A 21,286-nucleotide genomic window follows, 5' to 3' on the forward strand; every position below is an offset into this window, starting at 1 on the left:
CCAGGAGTTCAGGAGGGGCCCCAGGAGTTCAAGGGGGACCCAAGAGTTCAAGAGGGACCCAAGAGTTCTGAGGGGACCCAAGAGTTCAGGGGGGACCCAAGAGTGCTCCAAAGGACCCAAGAGTTCAGGAGGGGACCCACCCAGGAGTTCAGGAGGGACCCAGGAGTTCAGGGCCAGACCTGAGAGCTTAGAAGGGGACCAAAGAGTTCAGGAGGGGAGCCAGGAGTGCCCCAAAGCACCCAAGAGTTCAGGAGGGACCCAAGAGTTCAGGGGGGGACCCAAGAGTTCAGGGGGGGACCCACCCAGGAGTTTAGGAGGGGACCCAGGAGTTCTGAGGGGACTCAGGAGTTCAGGAGGGGACCTGAGAGTTCTGAGGGGACCCAGCAGTGCCCCAAAGGACCCAGGAGTTCAGGAGGGGACCCAAGAGTGCCCCAAAGGACCCAGGAGTGCCCCAAAGGACCCAGGAGTTCAGGGGGGAACCCAGGAGTTCTGAGGGGACCCAAGAGTGCCCCAAAGGACCCAAGAGTTCAAGAGGGGACCTAAGGGTTCTGGAGGGGACCCCCCCAGGAGTTCAGGGGGGAGACCTAGGAGTTCAGGGGGGGACCCAGGAGTACGTTAAAGGATCCAGAGTTCAGGAGGGGACCCAGGAGTTCAGGGCGGGACCAAGGAGTGCCCCAAAGGATCCAGGAGTTCGGGAGGGACCCAAGAGTTCAGGAGGGACCCAGGAGTGCCCCAAAGGATCAAGGAGTTCAGGAGGGGACCAAAGAGATGAGGAGGGGGACCCAAGAGATGAGGAGGGGGACCCAAGAGTTCAGGAGGGGACCCAAGAGATGAGGAGGGGGACCCAAGAGATGAGGAGGGGGACCCAAGAGATGAGGAGGGGACCCAAGAGATGAGGAGGGACCCACCCAGGAGTTCAGGAGGGGAGCCAGGAGTTCCAGGGGGACCCAGGAGTGCCCCAAAGCACCCAAGAGTTCAGGAGGGACCCAAGAGGTCAGGAGGGACCCAAGAGTTCAGGAGGGGACCCAGCAGTGCCCCAAAGGACCCGGGAGTTCAGGGAGTAACCCACGAGTTCTGAGGCGACTCAGGAGTTCAGGAGGGGACCCAAGAGTTCAGGGGGGACCCAGGAGTTCAGGAGGGGACCCAGGAGTTCTGAGGGGACCCAGGAGTTCAGGAGGGGACCCAAGAGTTCAGGAGGGGACCCAAGAGTTCACGGCGGGACCCAGGAGTGCCCCAACGGATCCAGAGTTCAGGAGGGACCCAGGAGTTCAGGGGGGGGACCCAGGAGTTCGGGGGGGACCCAGGAGTGCCCCAAGGGACCCAAGAGTTCAGGAGGGGACCCAGCAGTGCCCCAAAGGACCCGGGAGTTCAGGGGGGAACACAGGAGTTCTGAGGGGACCCAGGAGTTCAGGAGGGGACCCAAGAGTTCAGGGGGGACCTGAGAGCTTAGAAGGGGACCCAAGAGTTCAGGACGGGAGCCAGGAGTTCAGGAGGGACCCAGGAGTTCAGGAGGGACCCAGGAGTTCAGGAGGGGACCCAGGAGTGCCCCAAAGGACCCAGGAGTTCATGGGGGAACCCAGGAGTGCCCCAAAGGACCCAAGAGTTCAGGAGGGGACCCAGGAGTTCAGGAGGGGACCCAGGAGTTCAAGGGGGACCCAAGAGTTCTGAGGGGACCCAAGAGTTCAGGGGGGACCCAAGAGTGCTCCAAGGGACCCAAGAGTTCAGGAGGGGACCCACCCAGGAGTTCAGGAGGGACCCAGGAGTTCAGGGCCAGACCTGAGAGCTTAGAAGGGGACCAAAGTGTTCAGGAGGGGAGCCAGGAGTTCAGGGGGGACCCAGGAGTGCCCCAAAGCACCCAAGAGTTCAGGAGGGACCCAAGAGTTCAGGGGGGGACCCAAGAGTTCAGGGGGGGACCCACCCAGGAGTTTAGGAGGGGACCCAGGAGTTCTGAGGGGACTCAGGAGTTCAGGAGGGGACCTGAGAGTTCTGAGGGGACCCAGCAGTGCCCCAAAGGACCCAGGAGTTCAGGAGGGGACCCAAGAGTGCCCCAAAGGACCCAGGAGTGCCCCAAAGGACCCAGGAGTTCAGGGGGGAACCCAGGAGTTCTGAGGGGACCCAAGAGTGCCCCAAAGGACCCAAGAGTTCAAGAGGGGACCTAAGGGTTCTGGAGGGGACCCCCCCAGGAGTTCAGGGGGGAGACCTAGGAGTTCAGGGGGGGACCCAGGAGTACCTTAAAGGATCCAGAGTTCAGGAGGGGACCCAGGAGTTCAGGGCGGGACCAAGGAGTGCCCCAAAGGATCCAGGAGTTCGGGAGGGACCCAAGAGTTCAGGAGGGACCCAAGAGTGCCCCAAAGGATCCAGGAGTTCAGGAGGGGACCAAAGAGATGAGGAGGGGGACCCAAGAGATGAGGAGGGGGACCCAAGAGTTCAGGAGGGGACCCAAGAGATGAGGAGGGGGACCCAAGAGATGAGGAGGGGGACCCAAGAGATGAGGAGGGACCCACCCAGGAGTTCAGGAGGGGAGCCAGGAGTTCCAGGGGGACCCAGGAGTGCCCCAAAGCACCCAAGAGTTCAGGAGGGACCCAAGAGTTCAGGAGGGACCCAAGAGTTCAGGAGGGGACCCAAGAGTTCAGGAGGGGACCCAGCAGTGCCCCAAAGGACCCGGGAGTTCAGGGAGTAACCCACGAGTTCTGAGGCGACTCAGGAGTTCAGGAGGGGACCCAAGAGTTCAGGGGGGACCCAGGAGTTCAGGAGGGGACCCAGGAGTTCTGAGGGGACCCAGGAGTTCAGGAGGGGACCCAGGAGTTCAGGGGGGACCCGACAGCTTAGAAGGGGACCCAAGAGTTCAAGACAAGAGCCAGGAGTTCAGGGGGGGACCCAGGAATTCAGGAGGGGACCCACCCAGGAGTTCAGGAGGGGATCCAAGAGTTCAAGAGGGACCCAAGAGTTCAGGGGGGAACCCAGGAGTTCAGGGGGGGACCCAGGAGTGCCCCAAAGGACCCAAGAGTTCCGGAGGGACCCAAGAGTTCAGGAGGGGACCCAAGAGTTCAGGGGGGGACCCAGCCAGGAGTTCAGGGGGGGACCCAGCCAGGAGTTCAGGGGGGGACCCAGGAGTGCCCCAAAGGACCCAAGAGTTCCGGAGGGACCCAAGAGTTCAGGAGGGGACCCAAGAGTTCAGGAGGGGACCCAAGAGTTCAGGAGGGGACCCACCCAGGAGTTCAGGCGGGACCCTGGAGTTCAGGGTGGGACCTGAGAGCTTAGAAGGGGACCCAAGAGTTCAGGAGGCGAGCCAGGAGTTCCAGGGGGACCCAGGAGTGCCCCAAAGCACCCAAGAGTTCAGGAGGGACCCAAGAGTTCAGGAGGGACCCAAGAGTTCAGGAGGGGACCCAAGAGTTCAGGAGGGGACCCAAGAGATGAGGAGGGGACCCAAGAGATGAGGAGGGACCCACCCAGGAGTTCAGGAGGGGAGCCAGGAGTTCCAGGGGGACCCAGGAGTGCCCCAAAGCACCCAAGAGTTCAGGAGGGACCCAAGAGTTCAGGAGGGACCCAAGAGTTCAGGAGGGGACCCAGCAGTGCCCCAAAGGACCCGGGAGTTCAGGGAGTAACCCACGAGTTCTGAGGCGACTCAGGAGTTCAGGAGGGGACCCAAGAGTTCAGGGGGGACCCAGGAGTTCAGGAGGGGACCCAGGAGTTCAGGGGGGACCCGACAGCTTAGAAGGGGACCCAAGAGTTCAAGACAAGAGCCAGGAGTTCAGGGGGAGACCCAGGAATTCAGGAGGGCACCCACCCAGGAGTTCAGGAGGGGATCCAAGAGTTCAAGAGGGACCCAAGAGTTCAGGGGGGAACCCAGGAGTTCAGGGGGGGACCCAGGAGTGCCCCAAAGGACCCAAGAGTTCCGGAGGGACCCAAGAGTTCAGGAGGGGACCCAAGAGTTCAGGGGGGGACCCAGCCAGGAGTTCAGGGGGGGACCCAGCCAGGAGTTCAGGGGGGGACCCAGGAGTGCCCCAAAGGACCCAAGAGTTCAGGAGGGACCCAAGAGTTCAGGAGGGGACCCAAGAGTTCAGGAGGGGACCCAAGAGTTCAGGAGGGGACCCACCCAGGAGTTCAGGCGGGACCCTGGAGTTCAGGGTGGGACCTGAGAGCTTAGAAGGGGACCCAAGAGTTCAGGAGGCGAGCCAGGAGTTCCAGGGGGACCCAGGAGTGCCCCAAAGCACCCAAGAGTTCAGGAGGGACCCAAGAGTTCAGGAGGGACCCAAGAGTTCAGGAGGGACCCAAGAGTTCAGGAGGGGACCCAGCAGTGCCCCAAAGGACCCGGGAGTTCAGGGAGTAACCCACGAGTTCTGAGGCGACTCAGGAGTTCAGGAGGGGACCCAAGAGTTCAGGGGGGACCCAGGAGTTCAGGAGAGGACCCAGGAGTTCAGGAGGGGACCCAAGAGTTCAGGGGGGACCCGACAGCTTAGAAGGGGACCCAAGAGTTCAAGACAAGAGCCAGGAGTTCAGGGGGGGACCAACCCAGGAGTTCAGGAGGGGATCCAAGAGTTCAAGAGGGACCCAAGAGTTCAGGGGGGAACCCAGGAGTTCAGGGGGGGACCCAGGAGTGCCCCAAAGGACCCAAGAGTTCCGGAGGGACCCAAGAGTTCAGGAGGGGACCCAAGAGTTCAGGAGGGGACCCAGCCAGGAGTTCAGGGGGGGACCCAGCCAGGAGTTCAGGGGGGGACCCAGCCAGGAGTTCAGGGGCGGACCCAGCCAGGAGTTCAGGGGCGGACCCAGCCAGGAGTTCAGGGGCGGACCCAGGAGTGCCCCAAAGGACCCAAGAGTTCCGGAGGGACCCAAGAGTTCAGGAGGGGACCCAAGAGTTCAGGAGGGGACCCACCCAGGAGTTCAGGCGGGACCCTGGAGTTCAGGGTGGGACCTGAGAGCTTAAGAGGGGGCCCAAGAGTTCAGGAGGCGAGCCAGGAGTTCCAGGGGGACCCAGGAGTGCCCCAAAGCACCCAAGAGTTCAGGAGGGACCCAAGAGTTCAGGAGGGGACCCAAGAGTTCAGGAGGGGACCCAAGAGTTCAGGAGGGGACCCAAGAGCTTAGGAGGGGACCCAAGAGCTTAGGAGGGGACCCAAGAGTTCAGGGCGGGACCCAGGAGTTCACGGCGGGACCCAGGAGTGCCCCAACGGATCCAGAGTTCAGGAGGGACCCAGGAGTTCAGGGGGGGGACCCAGGAGTTCGGGGGGGACCCAGGAGTGCCCCAAGGGACCCAAGAGTTCAGGAGGGGACCCAGCAGTGCCCCAAAGGACCCGGGAGTTCAGGGGGGAACACAGGAGTTCTGAGGGGACCCAGGAGTTCAGGAGGGGACCCAATAGTTCAGGGGCGACCTGAGAGCTTAGAAGGGGACCCAAGAGTTCAGGACGGGAGCCAGGAGTTCACGAGGGACCCAGGAGTTCAGGAGGGGACCCAGGAGTGCCCCAAAGGACCCAGCAGTTCATGGGGGAACCCAGGAGTTCTGAGGGGACCCAGGAGTGCCCCAAAGGACCCAAGAGTTCAGGAGGGGACCCAATAGTTCAGGAGGGGACCCAGGAGTTCAGGAGGGGACCCAGGAGTTCAAGAGGGACCCAAGAGTTCAAGGGGGACCCAAGAGTTCTGAGGGGACCCAAGAGTTCAGGGGGGACCCAAGAGTGCTCCAAAGGACCCAAGAGTTCAGGAGGGGACCCAAGAGTTCAGGAGGGGACCCACCCAGGAGTTCAGGAGGGACCCAGGAGTTCAGGGCCAGACCTGAGAGCTTAGAAGGGGACCAAAGAGTTCAGGAGGGGAGCCAGGAGTTCAGGGGGGACCCAGGAGTGCCCCAAAGCACCCAAGAGTTCAGGAGGGACCCAAGAGTTCAGGGGGGGACCCAAGAGTTCAGGGGGGGACCCACCCAGGAGTTTAGGAGCGGACCCAGGAGTTCTGAGGGGACTCAGGAGTTCAGGAGGGGACCTGAGAGTTCTGAGGGGACCCAGCAGTGCCCCAAAGGACCCAGGAGTTCACGAGGGACCCTGGAGTTCAGGAGGGGACCCAAGAGTGCCCCAGAGGACCCAGGAGTGCCCCAAAGGACCCAGGAGTTCAGGGGGGAACCCAGGAGTTCTGAGGGGACCCAAGAGTGCCCCAAAGGACCCAAGAGTTCAAGAGGGGATCTAAGGGTTCTGGAGGGGACCCCCCAGGAGTTCAGGGGGGAGACCTAGGAGTTCAGGGGGGGACCCAGGAGTACCTTAAAGGATCCAGAGTTCAGGAGGGGACCCAGGAGTTCAGGGCGGGACCAAGGAGTGCCCCAAAGGATCCAGGAGTTCGGGAGGGACCCAAGAGTTCAGGAGGGACCCAGGAGTGCCCCAAAGGATCCAGGAGTTCGGGAGGGACCCAAGAGTTCAGGAGGGACCCAGGAGTGCCCCAAAGGATCAAGGAGTTCAGGAGGGGACCAAAGAGATGAGGAGGGGGACCCAAGAGTTCAGGAGGGGACCCAAGAGATGAGGAGGGGGACCCAAGAGATGAGGAGGGGGACCCAAGAGATGAGGAGGGGGACCCAAGAGATGAGGAGGGACCCACCCAGGAGTTCAGGAGGGGAGCCAGGAGTTCCAGGGGGACCCAGGAGTGCCCCAAAGCACCCAAGAGTTCAGGAGGGACCCAAGAGTTCAGGAGGGACCCAAGAGTTCAGGAGGGGACCCAAGAGTTCAGGAGGGGACCCAAGAGTTCAGGAGGGGACCCAAGAGTTCAGGGCGGGACCCAGGAGTTCACGGCGGGACCCAGGAGTGCCCCAACGGATCCAGAGTTCAGGAGGGACCCAGGAGTTCAGGGGGGGGACCCAGGAGTTCGGGGGGGACCCAGGAGTGCCCCAAGGGACCCAAGAGTTCAGGAGGGGACCCAGCAGTGCCCCAAAGGACCCGGGAGTTCAGGGGGGAACACAGGAGTTCTGAGGGGACCCAGGAGTTCAGGAGGGGACCCAATAGTTCAGGGGCGACCTGAGAGCTTAGAAGGGGACCCAAGAGTTCAGGACGGGAGCCAGGAGTTCACGAGGGACCCAGGAGTGCCCCAAAGGACCCAGGAGTTCATGGGGGAACCCAGGAGTTCTGAGGGGACCCAGGAGTGCCCCAAAGGACCCAAGAGTTCAGGAGGGGACCCAATAGTTCAGGAGGGGACCCAGGAGTTCAGGAGGGGCCCCAGGAGTTCAAGAGGGACCCAAGAGTTCAAGGGGGACCCAAGAGTTCAGGGGGGACCCAAGAGTTCAGGGGGGACCAAAGAGTGCTCCAAAGGACCCAAGAGTTCAGGAGGGGACCCAAGAGTTCAGGAGGGGACCCACCCAGGAGTTCAGAAGGGACCCAGGAGTTCAGGGCCAGACCTGAGAGCTTAGAAGGGGACCAAAGAGTTCAGGAGGGGAGCCAGGAGTTCAGGGGGGACCCAGGAGTGCCCCAAAGCACCCAAGAGTTCAGGAGGGACCCAAGAGTTCAGGGGGGGACCCAAGAGTTCAGGGGGGGACCCACCCAGGAGTTTAGGAGCGGACCCAGGAGTTCTGAGGGGACTCAGGAGTTCAGGAGGGGACCTGAGAGTTCTGAGGGGACCCAGCAGTGCCCCAAAGGACCCAGGAGTTCAGGAGGGGACCCAAGAGTGCCCCAAAGGACCCAGGAGTGCCCCAAAGGACCCAGGAGTTCTGAGGGGACCCAAGAGTGCCCCAAAGGACCCAAGAGTTCAAGAGGGGACCTAAGGGTTCTGGAGGGGACCCCCCAGGAGTTCAGGGGGGAGACCTAGGAGTTCAGGAGGGGACCCAGCAGTGCCCCAAAGGACCCGGGAGTTCAGGGGGGAACACAGGAGTTCTGAGGGGACTCAGGAGTTCAGGGGGGACCTGAGAGCTTAGAAGGGGACCCAAGAGTTCAGAAGGGGAGCCAGGAGTTCAGGGGGGACCCAGGAATTCAGGAGGGGACCCAAGAGTTCAAGAGGGACCCAAGAGTTCAGGAGGGAACCCAGGAGTGCTCCAAAGGACCCAAGAGTTCAGGGGGGGACGCAAGAGTTCAGGGGGGGACCCACCCAGGAGTTCAGGAGGGACCCAGGAGTTCAGGGCCAGACCTGAGAGCTTAGAAGGGGACCCAAGAGTTCAGGAGGGGAGCCAGGAGTTCAGGGTGGACCCAGGAGTGCCCCAAAGCACCCAAGAGTTCAGGAGGGACCCAAGAGTTCAGGGGGGGACCCAGCAGTGCCCCAAAGGACCCAGGAGTTCAGGGGGGAACACAGGAGTTCAGGAGGGGATCCAAGAGTTCAAGAGGGACCCAAGAGTTCAGGGGGGGACCCACCCAGGAGTTTAGGAGCGGACCCAGGAGTTCTGAGGGGACTCAGGAGTTCAGGAGGGGACCCGAGAGTTCTGAGGGGACCCAGCAGTGCCCCAAAGGACCCAGGAGTTCGGGAGGGACCCAGGAATTCGGGAGGGGACCCAGGAGTTCAGGAGGGGGGACCCAGGAGTTCAGGAGGGACCCAGGAGTGCCTCAAAGGACCCAGGAGTTCAGGGAGTAACCCACGAGTTCAGGAGGGGACCCAGGAGTTCAGGGGGGCCCCCAAGAGTTCAGGAGGGACCTAGCAGTGCCCCAAAGGACCCAGGAGTTCAGGAGGGGACCCAAGAGTTCAGGGGGGAGCCGAGAGCTTAGAAGGGGACCCAAGAGTTCAGGACAGGAGCCAGGAGTTCAGGAGGGACCCACCAAGGAGTTCAGGAGGGACCCACCCAGGAGTTCTGAGGGGACCCAGGAGTGCCCCAAACCACCCAAGAGTTCAGGAGGGACCCAAGAGTTCAGGAGGGGACCCAGCCAGGGGTTCAGGAGGGGACCCAAGAGTTCAGGAGGGGACCCAGGAGTTCAGGAGGGGACCCAGGAGTTCAGGAGGGGACCTGAGAGCTTAGAAGGGGACCCAAGAGTTCAGGAGGGGAGCCAGGAGTTCCGTGGGGACTCAGGAGTGCCCCAAAGCACCCAAGAGTTCAAGAGGGACCCAGGAGTGCCCCAAAGCACCCAAGAGTTCAAGAGGGACCCAAGAGTTCAAGAGGGGACCCACCCAGGAGTTCGGGAGGGGACCCACCCAGGAGTTCTGAGGGGACCCAGGAGTTCGGGAGTGGACCCAAGAGCTTAGAAGGGGACCCAAGAGTTCAGGGCGGGACCCAGGAGTGCCCCAAAGGATCCAGAGTTCAGGAGGGACCCAGGAGTGCCCCAAGGGACCCAAGAGTTCAGGAGGGGACCCAGGAGTGCCCCAAAGGACCCGGGAGTTCAGGGGGGAACACAGGAGTTCTGAGGGGACTCAGGAGTTCAGGAGGGGACCCAAGAGTTCAGGGGGGACCCGAGAGCTTAGAAGGGGACCCAAGAGTTCAAGACAAGAGCCAGGAGTTCAGGGGGGGACCCAGGAATTCAGGAGGGGATCCAAGAGTTCAAGAGGGACCCAAGAGTTCAGGGGGGAACCCAGGAGTTCTGAGGGGACCCAGGAATGCTCCAAAGGACCCAAGAGTTCAGGAGGGGACCCAAGAGTTCAGGAGGGGACCCAAGAGTTCAGGAGGGGACCCAAGAGTGCCCCAAAGCACCCAAGAGTTAAGGGGGGGACCCAGCCAGGAGTTCAGGAGGGACCCAGGAGTTCAGGGCGAGACCTGAGAGCTTAGAAGGGGACCAAAGAGTTCAGGAGGGGACCCAGGAGTTCAGGGGGGACCCAGGAGTGCCCCAAAGCACCCAAGAGTTCAGGGGGGGACCCAAGAGTTCAGGGGGGGACCCACCCAGGAGTTTAGGAGCGGACCCAGGAGTTCAGGAGGGCACCCAGCAGTGCCCCAAAGGACCCAGGAGTTCAGGGGGGAACCCAGGAGTTCAGGGGGGGACCCAGGAGTTCAGGGGGGGACCCAGGAGTGCCCCAAAGGACCCAAGAGTTCAGGAGGGGACCCAGGAGTTCAGGAGGGGACCCAGGAGTGCCCCAAAGGACCCAGGAGTGCCCCAAAGGACCCAAGATTTCAAGAGGGGACCTAAGAGTTCAGGAGGGATCCAGGAGTTCAGGAGGGGATCCCCCCAGGAGTTCAGGAGGGGATCCCCCCAGGAGTTCAGGAGGGGACCCCCCCAGGAGTTCAGGAGGGGACCCCCCCAGGAGTTCAGGAGGGGACCCATGAGTGCCTTAAAGGATCCAGAGTTCAGGAGGGGACCCAGGAGTGCCCCAAAGGACCCAAGAGTTTGGGAGGGACCCAAGAGATGAGGAGGGGGACCCAAGAGATGAGGAGGGGGACCCAAGAGATGAGGAGGGGGACCCAAGAGATGAGGAGGGGACCACCCAGGAGTGCCCCAAAGGACCCAGGAGTGCCCCAAAGGACCCAGGAGTTCAGGGGATAACCCAGGAGTTCTGAGGGGACCTAGGAGTTCAGGAGGGACCCAAGCATCCGGCTGCCCCTCCCCTGCAGGTTCTGGACTTGTCACTCAACGAGGTCACAACTCTGCAGGGTTTCCCACCCCTCCCCCACCTGGAGGAACTGGATCTCCATGGAAACCGTGAGAACCAAGGGGACACTGGAGGGACTGGGAGGCACTGAGGGGTCAGTGGGGGTCAATGGGGATCAGTGCGACCGGATCAAAGAGAACTGGGGTGAACTGGGGTGAACTGTGGTGAACTGGGGGTGCTGGGGTCAGGCTCTGATTGGTTCTTCCCTTTGACTCTGACCTTAGCGATTGGCGACGCCTCCGCCCTCACCCCATTGGCCGCCTGCCCCCAGCTGCGCCGCATCCGATTGGCCGACACGCCCTTGGCCGCCGCCCCCGATCGCTGCGCCCGCCTGGCCGAGCTCCTCCCGCAGGTGACCATCGCTCTCAGCTGATTCGTCGGTGCCTCTGAAGACTCCGCCCACTCCCGCGCAACCCACCTTAAAGCACGGGGGTGGGGGAGGGCAATAAATAAAGTGATGTTACCACAATGCGAGTCCGTTTGTGTGACCCCAGCCTCGCCTGGTTCTGAGCGCGTCTGTCAGACGGCTGCTTTGCTCTTACGAGTTCACTGCTGTGCGATTGTGATGGCGAAGGACTGGAATTATTCATTTAATTAATTATTAACTAATTGATTAATTAATTAATAATTCCAGTCCTCCCCTAGAGCTTCCACAGCCCTACTGCTGCACCAGACTTGTAGGTATTTTGTGTGGAAAAAGAAGAAAAAACTAAATTACACGTTCCGATCCATTACATGACATTGCCGTACCCCTAGGAAATACTCAAACAATAAACAGCCAAACACACACGAAACAAATGAGACCCTGATTATGGAAATTAAACCCGATTATGAAAACTACCTCATTAAATATGCAAATGAGGTAAACACACCTCCCCCCCGGCCACTTCACACCGGGTTAGGGTTTAGGGTTAGGATTTTAGCTATCATCCCAAAGTTCAAGTTAAAGTTTTGAGTCACTAATGCTCATAACAGTCTTTCCAGGTTTTAATTGCTTCACCGTAGTAATTACCAGTTTACAGGCGGTTACAAGGCCGAGAATATATTTTTCACTGCGACTGATCGCCTTCCACAACACAGTTCCCACTGTTTCCCAGGTCTCTATTTGAAAAACTCCTAACAGTTCAGCAGGAAACCCACTGCCTCTGCACCAAATGAACAGTGTTTTGAGGTTACTCTCCTCATACTTCACCCCTCTCTTAGAGAGAATATGCGGGAGAACCCCCCAGTATTTCTTCTTCTTCTTTAAAAATATTCTGCCCCATCTCCTCTCGCTCCTCTTTGGGCGTCCGTTGCGACGATATCGGATCCTTCATCCCTCCTCTGTCGCTCCGTAGCCATCAATCGGGAGTCACGCAGCCCGCAGCCCGCGTCCCGGTCCAGCCGAGCCGTTCCAGCTGGGGCTCGCTCCCCGCAGCGGTCGCGCGCCTTCCGTAAATTCTCCTTAGGGATCACGTCGGGGTCTCCGCTCGCGAGGGCGCAAACTCACGGGCTGCACGCAACTCAACACGAGTTCAAGTAAAGCCATTTATTGCGGAGACAAGCCTCCTTATAAACGCAGTTATTTCCCGATAAGCGTCCACGTTCCAAACACGCGTCGGCTGATCGGATATCGTCCACGTTCGGGTCTCGTTATTATAGAATTACCTCACCCTCATAACAGGTGTTGTTTTTCAGCCTTCGCGCCGGCCTCGGAGTCGCTTTGTCTAGGTCAGAAATAAATCTCTACCTAACAGAAACCCATCCGCACAACAACCTTAAGAACATCCCTTAAATCTCCCACAGGTGCTGTCATTTATAGTTAGGGTCCAGGTGATTTTATAAGGGTGGTGGGCGGGGCCTGGGACGATCGACCCCTCCCCTCGGCAGCTTTTGAGCCGTTTAATCTACGTGGGCAGACGTCTTTGGAGAAGCGGAGGTGTCTGTTCGAGGTACGAGCTCCAGGAGCAGCCAAGGTTCAGTAGCAGCTGTAGTAGAAAGGTTGTTTGTCATTATGTTTCATTCATTGATTCGGTTCCAGCTGCTTTGCATTTTCCGAAAATTCCTGACTACAATGGAGATGGAGCGCTGGCAGTTGTATTTCACTTTCTATCTGCTCCCTAGAAAAACTAAGTTGAGATCCATACTCGGTCTCATTGTAGCTGCAATAGCAGCAATAAAGTGCAGGTGCTGTCATTTTCAGGGAGATTCCAGGTAATTTGGTAAGGGTGGTGAGGGGGTCTGGGGTGAATGATCCCGCCCCTTTCCCAGGGGTTTGTGGGAAGGGGTGGGCGGAGCCCTGGGTATTTGAGCCCCGGTCCCCAGGCAGGGAGCTCATTCTGCTCCAGAGCCTCTTGGGTGGTGGTTCTCTGCTGCTCCTTCAGCAGCTTTTGAGATGTTTAATCTAAGTGGGTAGATGTCTTTGGACAAGCGGAGGTGTCTGTTTGACGTAAGAGCTTCAGGAGCAGCAAAGGTTAAGTAGCAGTTGTAGTAGAAAGGTTGTTTGTCATTATTTTTCATTTGTTGATTCAATTCCAGGTCCTTTGCATTTTCTTGAAATTCCTGACTACAATGAAGATGCTGGAGTGCTGGTGGTGGTATTTCACTTTCTATCTGCTCCCTAGAAAAACTAAGTTGAGATCCATACTCGGTCTCATTGTAGCTGCAATAGCAGCAATAAAGTGCAGGCGCTGTCATTTTCAGGGAGGTTCCAGGTAATTTGGTAAGGGTGGTGAGGGGGTCTGGGGTGAATGACCCCGCCCCTTTCCCAGGGGTTTGTGGGAAGGGGTGGGCGGAGCCCTGGGTATTTGAGCCCCGGTCCCCGGGCAGGCAGCTCATTCTGCTCCAGAGCCTCTTCGGTGGTGGTTCTCTGCTGCTCCTTCAGCAGCTTTTGAGATGTTTAATCTAAGTGGGTAGATGTCTTTAGACAAGCGGAGGTGTCTGTTTGATGTAAGAGCTTCAGGAGCAGCAAAGGTTCAGTAGCAGTTGTAGTAGAAAGGTTGTTTGTCATTAATTTTCATTTGTTGATGCAATTCCACGTCCTTTGCATTTTCCTGAAATTCCTGACTACAATGAAGATGCTGGAGTGCTGGTGGTGGTATTTCACTTTCTATTTGCTCCCTAGAAAAACGAAGTTGAAATCCATACTCAATCTCATTGTAGCTGCAATAGCAGCAATAAAGTGCAGGCGCTGCCATTTTCAGGGAGATTCCAGGTAATTTGGTAAGGGTGGTGAGGGGGTCTGGGGTGAATGACCCCGCCCCTTTCCCAGGGGTTTGTGGGAAGGGGTGGGCGGAGCCCTGGGTATTTGAGCCCCGGTCCCCGGGCAGGGAGCTCTTACTGCTCCAGGGCAGCTTGGGTGGTGGTTCTCTGCTGCTCCTTCAGCAGCCGGCAGCTTTTGAGATGTTTAATCTAAGTGGGCAGATGTCTTTGGACAAGCAGAGGTGCCTGTTTGACGTAAGAGCTTCAGGGACAGTGAAGGTTTAACAATAGCTGTAGTAGAAGAGTTGTTTCTCATTATGTTTCATTTGTTGATTTATTTCCAGGTGCTTTGCATTTTCCCAAAACTCCTGACCACGATGGAGATGGAGTGTTGTTTTTCGGTTTGTATTGCTGTATTAATAGTTGTTAATATAATCTCTTCTCCTGGAGGAGCATCTCGTCTCCAGAACCTTTGCAGCGTGCGGCGATCCCCGGTGGATCATTCAAATGTACCTCCCAGAACTCAGCCAAGGTGAGCAACGAACCGTAGGCTACTACGGATAAATATTATTTGGGCGCTCTATAGCATGCGTGTCCTCGCTTTCCTTACCGTAGGCGACGATGGAGAAAGCGACAACTGCGAGAAGATCCCTGTTAGCGCACGTGGCGTTTTCCTCTGTGGAAGGTGGATTCCGTCCCTCGGCCCTCTGAAAGATAAGCGGAGGCACGGGGGCCGGGAATCGCAGGGAGGCGGGTAAAGTTCTGATGAGGGAAAGGGCTGTCCAGGAAAAGTCCCCTTTGGGTGGGTAAAGGGGCCAGGGAACTTTACAGCGCGACGCCAGCACGTGCCGGGCAGGGCAGCTCCAGCCTGCGTCTGCCAGACGATCCCGGGGTCTCGCTGCGCTCCGGGGGCCCAACGGGCCTCTCAGGTGCCATCCCGGGATCCGGAATGCCGGTGTTAATTGGCGTAGTGGCAATCGGGTGCTGGATTATTGTATCATCAGCCAAAAGCGTGGACGGTTCTTGCATTTTGGACGTTTCTGGTCAGTTGTGACTTATGGTGTCAATCTGGGCTGCTTCAGCAGCTCTGCTCTCTACCCCTCCAGTCCCAGGGACTGGCACTTCAAGATGCTGGGAAGAAGTTTTTAGGTCGTGCCGCCGTCTCCTCTGCGTGTGTGCGCCAGTGCCGCCGTCTCCTCTGCGTGTGTGCGCGCCAGTGCCGCCGTCTCCTCTGCGTGTGTGCGCGCCAGTGCCGCCGTCTCCTCTGCGTGTGTGCGCGCCAGTGCCGCCGTCTCCTCTGCGTGTGTGCGCCAGTGCCGCCGTCTCGTAAGGGGCCGTGACGTTCGGCTCCCTTTTCTTTTTCGTGGGGCTGCAGAAGAGGCTCAATGCCTCATCACTGCCTCCCTGCAGGGCATTTGGATTGATGCCGTCTCTGGTTTCGGGTCACTGTCGTTGCAGAGCGTTTTCGGTGCCGTTGCGGTCGTGTCGTCCATAGCGTTCTGTGATGCGTTTGTCTGCGCACGTGCACGTTCGGCTCGGAGCTGCTCTGCCCGGCGGTGTGGAGTCAGGGGCGGGTGGAGTGAACTCTAGGAGTCCAGGGTTAATCTGTTGGCAGATCAAATTGTGTAGGCAAAGGTTGTGCGGTCATCTGGGATGCAGTAGCTGTGGGCGGGGGAGCTGGCAGTCCGTTCCCCAGTGTTTTAGGGACTCAATTAGAGTGTCGGGTGGGATTCCTGAATAGAAAGCAAACCTGTGGAATGGTCAAGCGCTTGATGAGCGTCTGGGTGACTTGTTGAATACCTTGTTTTCAGAGGTAGAGGGATGACTTGGTACGAAAGAGCAACAGAAGAGGCGAGCAGCGCGCCATAAGCAGGTGGGTCGGTGCGCGGTGCCAGCGGGAAGATGTGCCGTGTGGCTCTATGTAAGTTTGGTCATTTGTCTCTTTCATAGAAGCGAAGAGGAAACCTGGGTATCAGCACCGCAGCTCCTCGGGCAAGGCGAACAATGAGCGTCGGGCCGAAGCAGCAGCTCATTTCAGGTCCCGTGTTGCCAGTGCAGGTGTGAGCGTCATTGGGTTGTGTTTTACAGGCGGCAGCTGAACCTCTGTGGTCAACAGCGTTGCAGTCAAAAGCAAGGGTGGGCAGGCAGGTGGGCGAGCGGCCAAGGTAAAGGAGCGGGAGACGGGCCCGTCTACGGGCGGGCTGTTTTCGAGCAGCGTCCGAGCGGGTGCCTTTGTTTTCGCAGGTGCCGCGGACCGGCTCGGAGGGGCGAAGCCGCACGCCGGTCAGCAGCCGAGAAGGTGAGGCGGCGGCGGGTGTCGAGGAGCCCGGTGTCGCGTGGTGACTCGGTTCAGCGTTTCCTTCTTGTTTTGCAGGCTCCTTTTGGGCCCTTTGGACTCGGAGGAGCGTTTCTGGTGAGCCGGGGTATGGGCGAGGAGGAGCGTGGGGCTGGGGACTCGCTCCAAGCCCTACAGTTCTTTTGTTTTTCGCTGTCTTAGGCGTAACGAGCGATGAGGGTTTGTGACCGCACCCGTGACACGACGCGCCGAACGGAACGCCGAGGATCTTAGGAGGAGGTGGGTGTTGCGGGAGGAGTCGGCGTTTACCCCGCGATACCGTGTGCTGGCACGGCTTAGTGAGCGTGTGTTTTCTCGTGTTACCGTAGATGTTGAAGAGGACCCCGGCAATGCAGGAACATCTCCGTTAGCGCACGTGGCGTTTTCTCTGTCGAAGGTGGATTTGGTCCCACAACCCTCTGAAAGATAAGTGGAGGCACGGGGGCCGGGAAGGGGCCGGGAATCGCAGGGAGGGGGGTAAAGTTCTGATGAGGGAAAGGGCTGTCCAGGAAAAGTCCCCTTTGGGTGGGTAAAGGGCCCAGGGAACTTTACAGCGCGACGCCAGCACGTGCCGGGCAGGGCAGCTCCAGCCTGCGTCTGCGTTGTCGTGTAGCTCGGGAAGCCTGCCTAGCGCCTGTCAGACGATCCCGGGGTCTCGCTGCGCTCCGGGGGCCCAACGGGCCTCTCAGGTGCCATCCCGGGATCCGGAATGCCGGTGTTAATTGGCGTAGAGCCAATCGGGTGCTGGATTATTGTATCATCAGCCAAAAGCGTGGGTGGTTCTTGCGTTTTGGATGTTTGTGGTCAGTTGTGATTTATGGTGTCAATCTGGGCTGCATCAGCAGCTCTGCTCTCTACCCCTCCAGTCCCAGGGACTGGCACTTCAAGATGCTGGGAAGAAGTTTTTAGGTCGTGCCGCCGTCTCCTCTGCGTGTGTGTGCGCCAGTGCCGCCGTCTCTGCGTGTGTGCGCCAGTGCCGCCGTCTCTGCGTGTGTGCGCCAGTGCCGCCGTCTCTGCGTGTGTGCGCCAGTGCCGCCGTCTCGTAAGGGGCCGTGACATTGGGCTCCTTTTTCGTGGGGCTGCGGAAGAGGCTCCTTGCCTCATCACTGCCTCCCTGCAGGGCGTTTTGATTGGTGCCGTCTCTGGTTTCGGGTCACTGTCGTTGCAGAGCGTTTTCCGTGCCGTTGCGGTCGTGTCGTCCATAGCGTTCTGTGGTGCGTTTGTCTGCGCACGCGCACGTTCTGCTCGGAGCTGCTCTGCCCGGCGGTGTGGAGTCAGGGGCGGGTGGAGAGAACTCTAGGAGTCCAGGGTTAATCTGTTGACAGATTCAATTGTGTAGGCAAAGGTTGTGCGGTCACCTGGGATGCAGTAGCTGTGGGCAGGGGAGCTGGCAGTCTGTTCCCCAGTGTTTTAGGGACTCAATTAGAGCTTCAGGTGGGATTCCTGAATAGAAAGCAGACCTGTGGAATGGTCAAGCTGTTGATGAGCATTTGGGTGACTTGTTGAATACCTTGATTTCAGATGCAGAGGCACAACCTGGCACGAAAGAGCGACGGAAGAGCCGAGCAGAGCGCCGTAAGCAGGTGGGTCGGTGCGTGGTGTCAGAGGGAAGATGTGCCCTCTGTCTTTATCTAAGTTTGGTTGTTTGTCTGTTTTACAGGTGCGAAGCGAAGAGGAAAGCTGGGTATCGGCACCGCAGCTCCTCGGGCAAGGTGAGGAACGAGTGTTTGGCCAGAGCAGCAGCTCGTTTCAGGTCCCGTGTTGCCAGTGCAGGTGTGAGCGTCCTTTGGTTGTGTTTTACAGGCGGCAGCTGAACCTCTGTGGTCAACAGCGTTGCAGTCAAAAGCAAGGGCGGCCAGGCGGGCGAGCGGCCAAGGTAAAGGAGCGGGAGATGGAATTGTCTGTGGGCAGGCTGTTTTCAGGTAGTGTCTGAGCAGGTGCCTTTGTTTTCGCAGGTGCCGCAGACCGGCTCGGAGGGGCGAAGCCGCACGCCGGTCAGCAGCCGAGAAGGTGAGGCGGCGGCGGGTGTCGAGGAGCCCGGTGTCGCGTGGTGACTCGGTTCAGCGTTTCCTTCTTGTTTTGCAGGCTCCTTTTGGGCCCTTTGGACTCGGAGGAACGTTTCTGGTGAGCCGGGGTATGGGCGAGGAGGAGCGTGGGGCTGGGGACTCGCTCCAAGCCCTACAGTTCTTTCGTTTCTCGCTGTCTTAGGCGTTACGAGCGACGAGGGTTTGTGACCGCACCCGTGACACGACGCGCCGAACGGAACGCCGAGGAACTTAGGAGGTGGGTGTCGCGGGAGGAGTCGGCGTTTACCCCGCAATACGGTATGCTGGCACGGCTTAGTGAGCGTGCGTTTTCCTGTGTTACCGTAGATGTTGAAGAGGACCCCGGCGATGCAGGAACATCTCCGTTAGCACACGTGGCGTTTTCTCTGTCGAAGGTGGATTCGATCCCTCGGCCCTCTGAAAGATAAGTGGAGGCACGGGGGCCGGGAAGGGGCCGGGAATCGCAGGGCTGGGGGTAAAGTTCCGATAAGGGAAAGGGCCGTCCAGGAAAAGTCCCCTTAGGGTGGGTAAAGGGCACAGGGAACTTTACAGCGCGACGCCAGCACGTGCCGGGCAGGGCAGCTCCAGCCTGCGTCTGCATTGTCGTGTAGTTCGGGAAGCCTGCCTAGCGCCTGTGAGACGATCCCGGGGTCTCGCTGCGCTCCGGGGGCCCAACGGGCCTCTCAGGTGCCATCCCGGGATCCGGAATGCCGGTGTTAATTGGCGTAGTGCCAGTCGGGTGCTGGATTATTGTATCATCAGCCAAAAGCGTGGACGGTGCTTGCATTTTGGACGTTTCTGGTCAGTTGTGATTTATGGTGTCAATCTGGGCTGCATCAGCAGCTCTGCTCTCTACCCTCCAGTCCCAGGGACTGGCACTTCAAGATGCTGGGAAGAAGTTCTTAGGTCGTGCCGCCGTCTCTCTCTGCGTGTGTGTGCGCCGGTGCCGCCGTCTCTCTCTGCGTGTGTGTGCGCCAGTGCCGCCGTCTCCTCTGTGTGTGTGCGCCAGTGCCGCCGTCTCCTCTGTGTGTGTGCGCCAGTGCCGCCGTCTCCTCTGTGTGTGTGCGCCAGTGCCGCCGTCTCTGCGTGTGTGTGTACACCAGTGCCGCCGTCTCATAAGGGACCGTGACGTTGGGCTCCTTTTTCGTGGGGCTGCAGAAGAGGCTCCTTGCCTCATCACTGCCTCCCTGCAGGGCGTTTTGATCGATGCCGTCTCTGGTTTTGGCGTCGCTGTCGTTGCGGAGCGTTTTCGGTGCCATTGCGGTCGTGTCGTCCATAGCGTTCCGTGGCGCGTTTGTCTGCGCACGTGCACGTTCGGCTCGGAGCTGCTCTGCCCGGCGGTGTGGAGTCAGGGGCGGGTGGAGTGAGCTCTAGGAGTCCAGGGTTAATCTGTTGACAGATTCAATTGTGTAGGCAAAGGTTGTGCGGTCATCTGGGATGCAGTAGCTGTGGGCAGGGGAGCTGGCAGTCCCTTCCCCAGTGTTTTAGGGACTCAATTAGTGTGTCGGGTGGGATTCCTGAATAGAAAGCAGACCTGTGGAATGGTCAAGCTGTTGATGAGCATTTGGGTGACTTGTTGAATACCTTGATTTCAGATGCAGAGGGACAACCTGGCACGAAAGAGCGACGGAAGAGCCGAGCAGAGCGCCGTAAGCAGGTGGGTGGGTGCGTGGTGTCAGAGCGAAGATGTGCCTTGTGCCTTTATATTGTGTGCTCGCTCTGCTTAGTGAGCGTGTGTTTTCTTGTGTTATTGCAGATGTCGAGGAGGAACCCGGCGATGCAGGAAGATCTCCATCAGCACATGTGGTGTTTTCCTCTGTTGAAGATGGATTCAGTCTCTTAGCCCTCTGAAAGATAAGTGGAGGCTGGGGGGCTGGGAAGGGGTTGGGAACTGCAGGGAGGGGGGTAAAGTTCTCTTTGGGGCAAGGGTGCTCCAGGAACAGTCCCTTTTGGGCAGGCGAAGGGTCCAGGGAACTTCACAGCGCGATGCCAGCGTGTCCCGGGCAGGGCAGCTCCAGCCTCATGTCAGTGTTGTATTGCAGGTCGGGAGGCTCGCATCGTGCCTGTCAGAGGATCCCGGGGTCTCGTCGCGCTTGAGGGACCCGACAGGGATCCCGGGCGCCATCCCGGGATCCGGAAGGCCGGTGCCAGTTGGCGTAGCGCCAATCGGGTCCTGGTTTTCTTGTATCAGCAGCTGAAAGTGTGAATGGTTTTTGCGTTTTGGATGTTTCTGCTCAGTTGTGTTTTATGGTGTCATTCTGGACTGCATCAGCAGCTCTGCTCTGTACCCCTCCAGTCTAAGTGACTGGCACTTCTTCCCAGCATCTTGAAGTTTTTAAGTAGCGCCACCGTCTCTGCGTGCGTGCGTGCGCCCCAGAGCCGCCGTCTCTGCGTGCGTGCGTGCGCCCCAGAGCCGCCGTCTCTGCGTGCGTGCGTGCGCCCCAGAGCCGCCGTCTCTGCGTGCGTGCGTGCGCCCCAGAGCCGCCGTCTCTGCGTGCGTGCGTGCGCCCCAGAGCCGCCGTCTCTGCGTGCGTGCGTGCGCCCCAGAGCCGCCGTCTCTGCGTGCGTGCGTGCGCCCCAGAGCCGCCGTCTCTGCGTGCGTGCGTGCGCCCCAGAGCCGCCGTCTCTGCGTGCGTGCGTGCGCCCCAGAGCCGCCGTCTCTGCGTGCGTGCGTGCGCCCCAGAGCCGCCGTCTCTGCGTGCGTGCGTGCGCCCCAGAGCCGCCGTCTCTGCGTGCGTGCGTGCGCCCCAGAGCCGCCGTCTCTGCGTGCGTGCGTGCGCCCCAGAGCCGCCGTCTCTGCGTGCGTGCGTGCGCCCCAGAGCCGCCGTCTCTGCGTGCGTGCGTGCGCCCCAGAGCCGCCGTCTCTGCGTGCGTGCGTGCGCCCCAGAGCCGCCGTCTCTGCGTGCGTGCGTGCGCCCCAGAGCCGCCGTCTCTGCGTGCGTGCGTGCGCCCCAGAGCCGCCGTCTCTGCGTGCGTGCGTGCGCCCCAGAGCCGCCGTCTCTGCGTGCGTGCGTGCGCCCCAGAGCCGCCGTCTCTGCGTGCGTGCGTGCGCCCCAGAGCCGCCGTCTCTGCGTGCGTGCGTGCGCCCCAGAGCCGCCGTCTCTGCGTGCGTGCGTGCGCCCCAGAGCCGCCGTCTCTGCGTGCGTGCGTGCGCCCCAGAGCCGCCGTCTCTGCGTGCGTGCGTGCGCCCCAGAGCCGCCGTCTCTGCGTGCGTGCGTGCGCCCCAGAGCCGCCGTCTCTGCGTGCGTGCGTGCGCCCCAGAGCCGCCGTCTCT

General features: G+C 59.8%; 1 long non-coding RNA gene across 1 annotated transcript; it reads left to right on the forward strand.

Annotated features, from left to right (window-relative positions):
• The first annotated feature begins 10,345 nt into the window (after nucleotides 1-10,345).
• Nucleotides 10,346-10,921, forward strand: LOC139825939 (uncharacterized). The gene is made up of 2 exons (XR_011736098.1): nucleotides 10,346-10,502; nucleotides 10,677-10,921. It is a non-coding gene; the product is annotated as an uncharacterized lncRNA (long non-coding RNA).
• The last annotated feature ends 10,365 nt before the right edge of the window (nucleotides 10,922-21,286 follow it).

The sequence above is a fragment of the Patagioenas fasciata genome, chromosome 31 (assembly GCF_037038585.1).
Source record: "Patagioenas fasciata isolate bPatFas1 chromosome 31, bPatFas1.hap1, whole genome shotgun sequence".
Lineage (NCBI taxonomy): Eukaryota > Metazoa > Chordata > Aves > Columbiformes > Columbidae > Patagioenas > Patagioenas fasciata.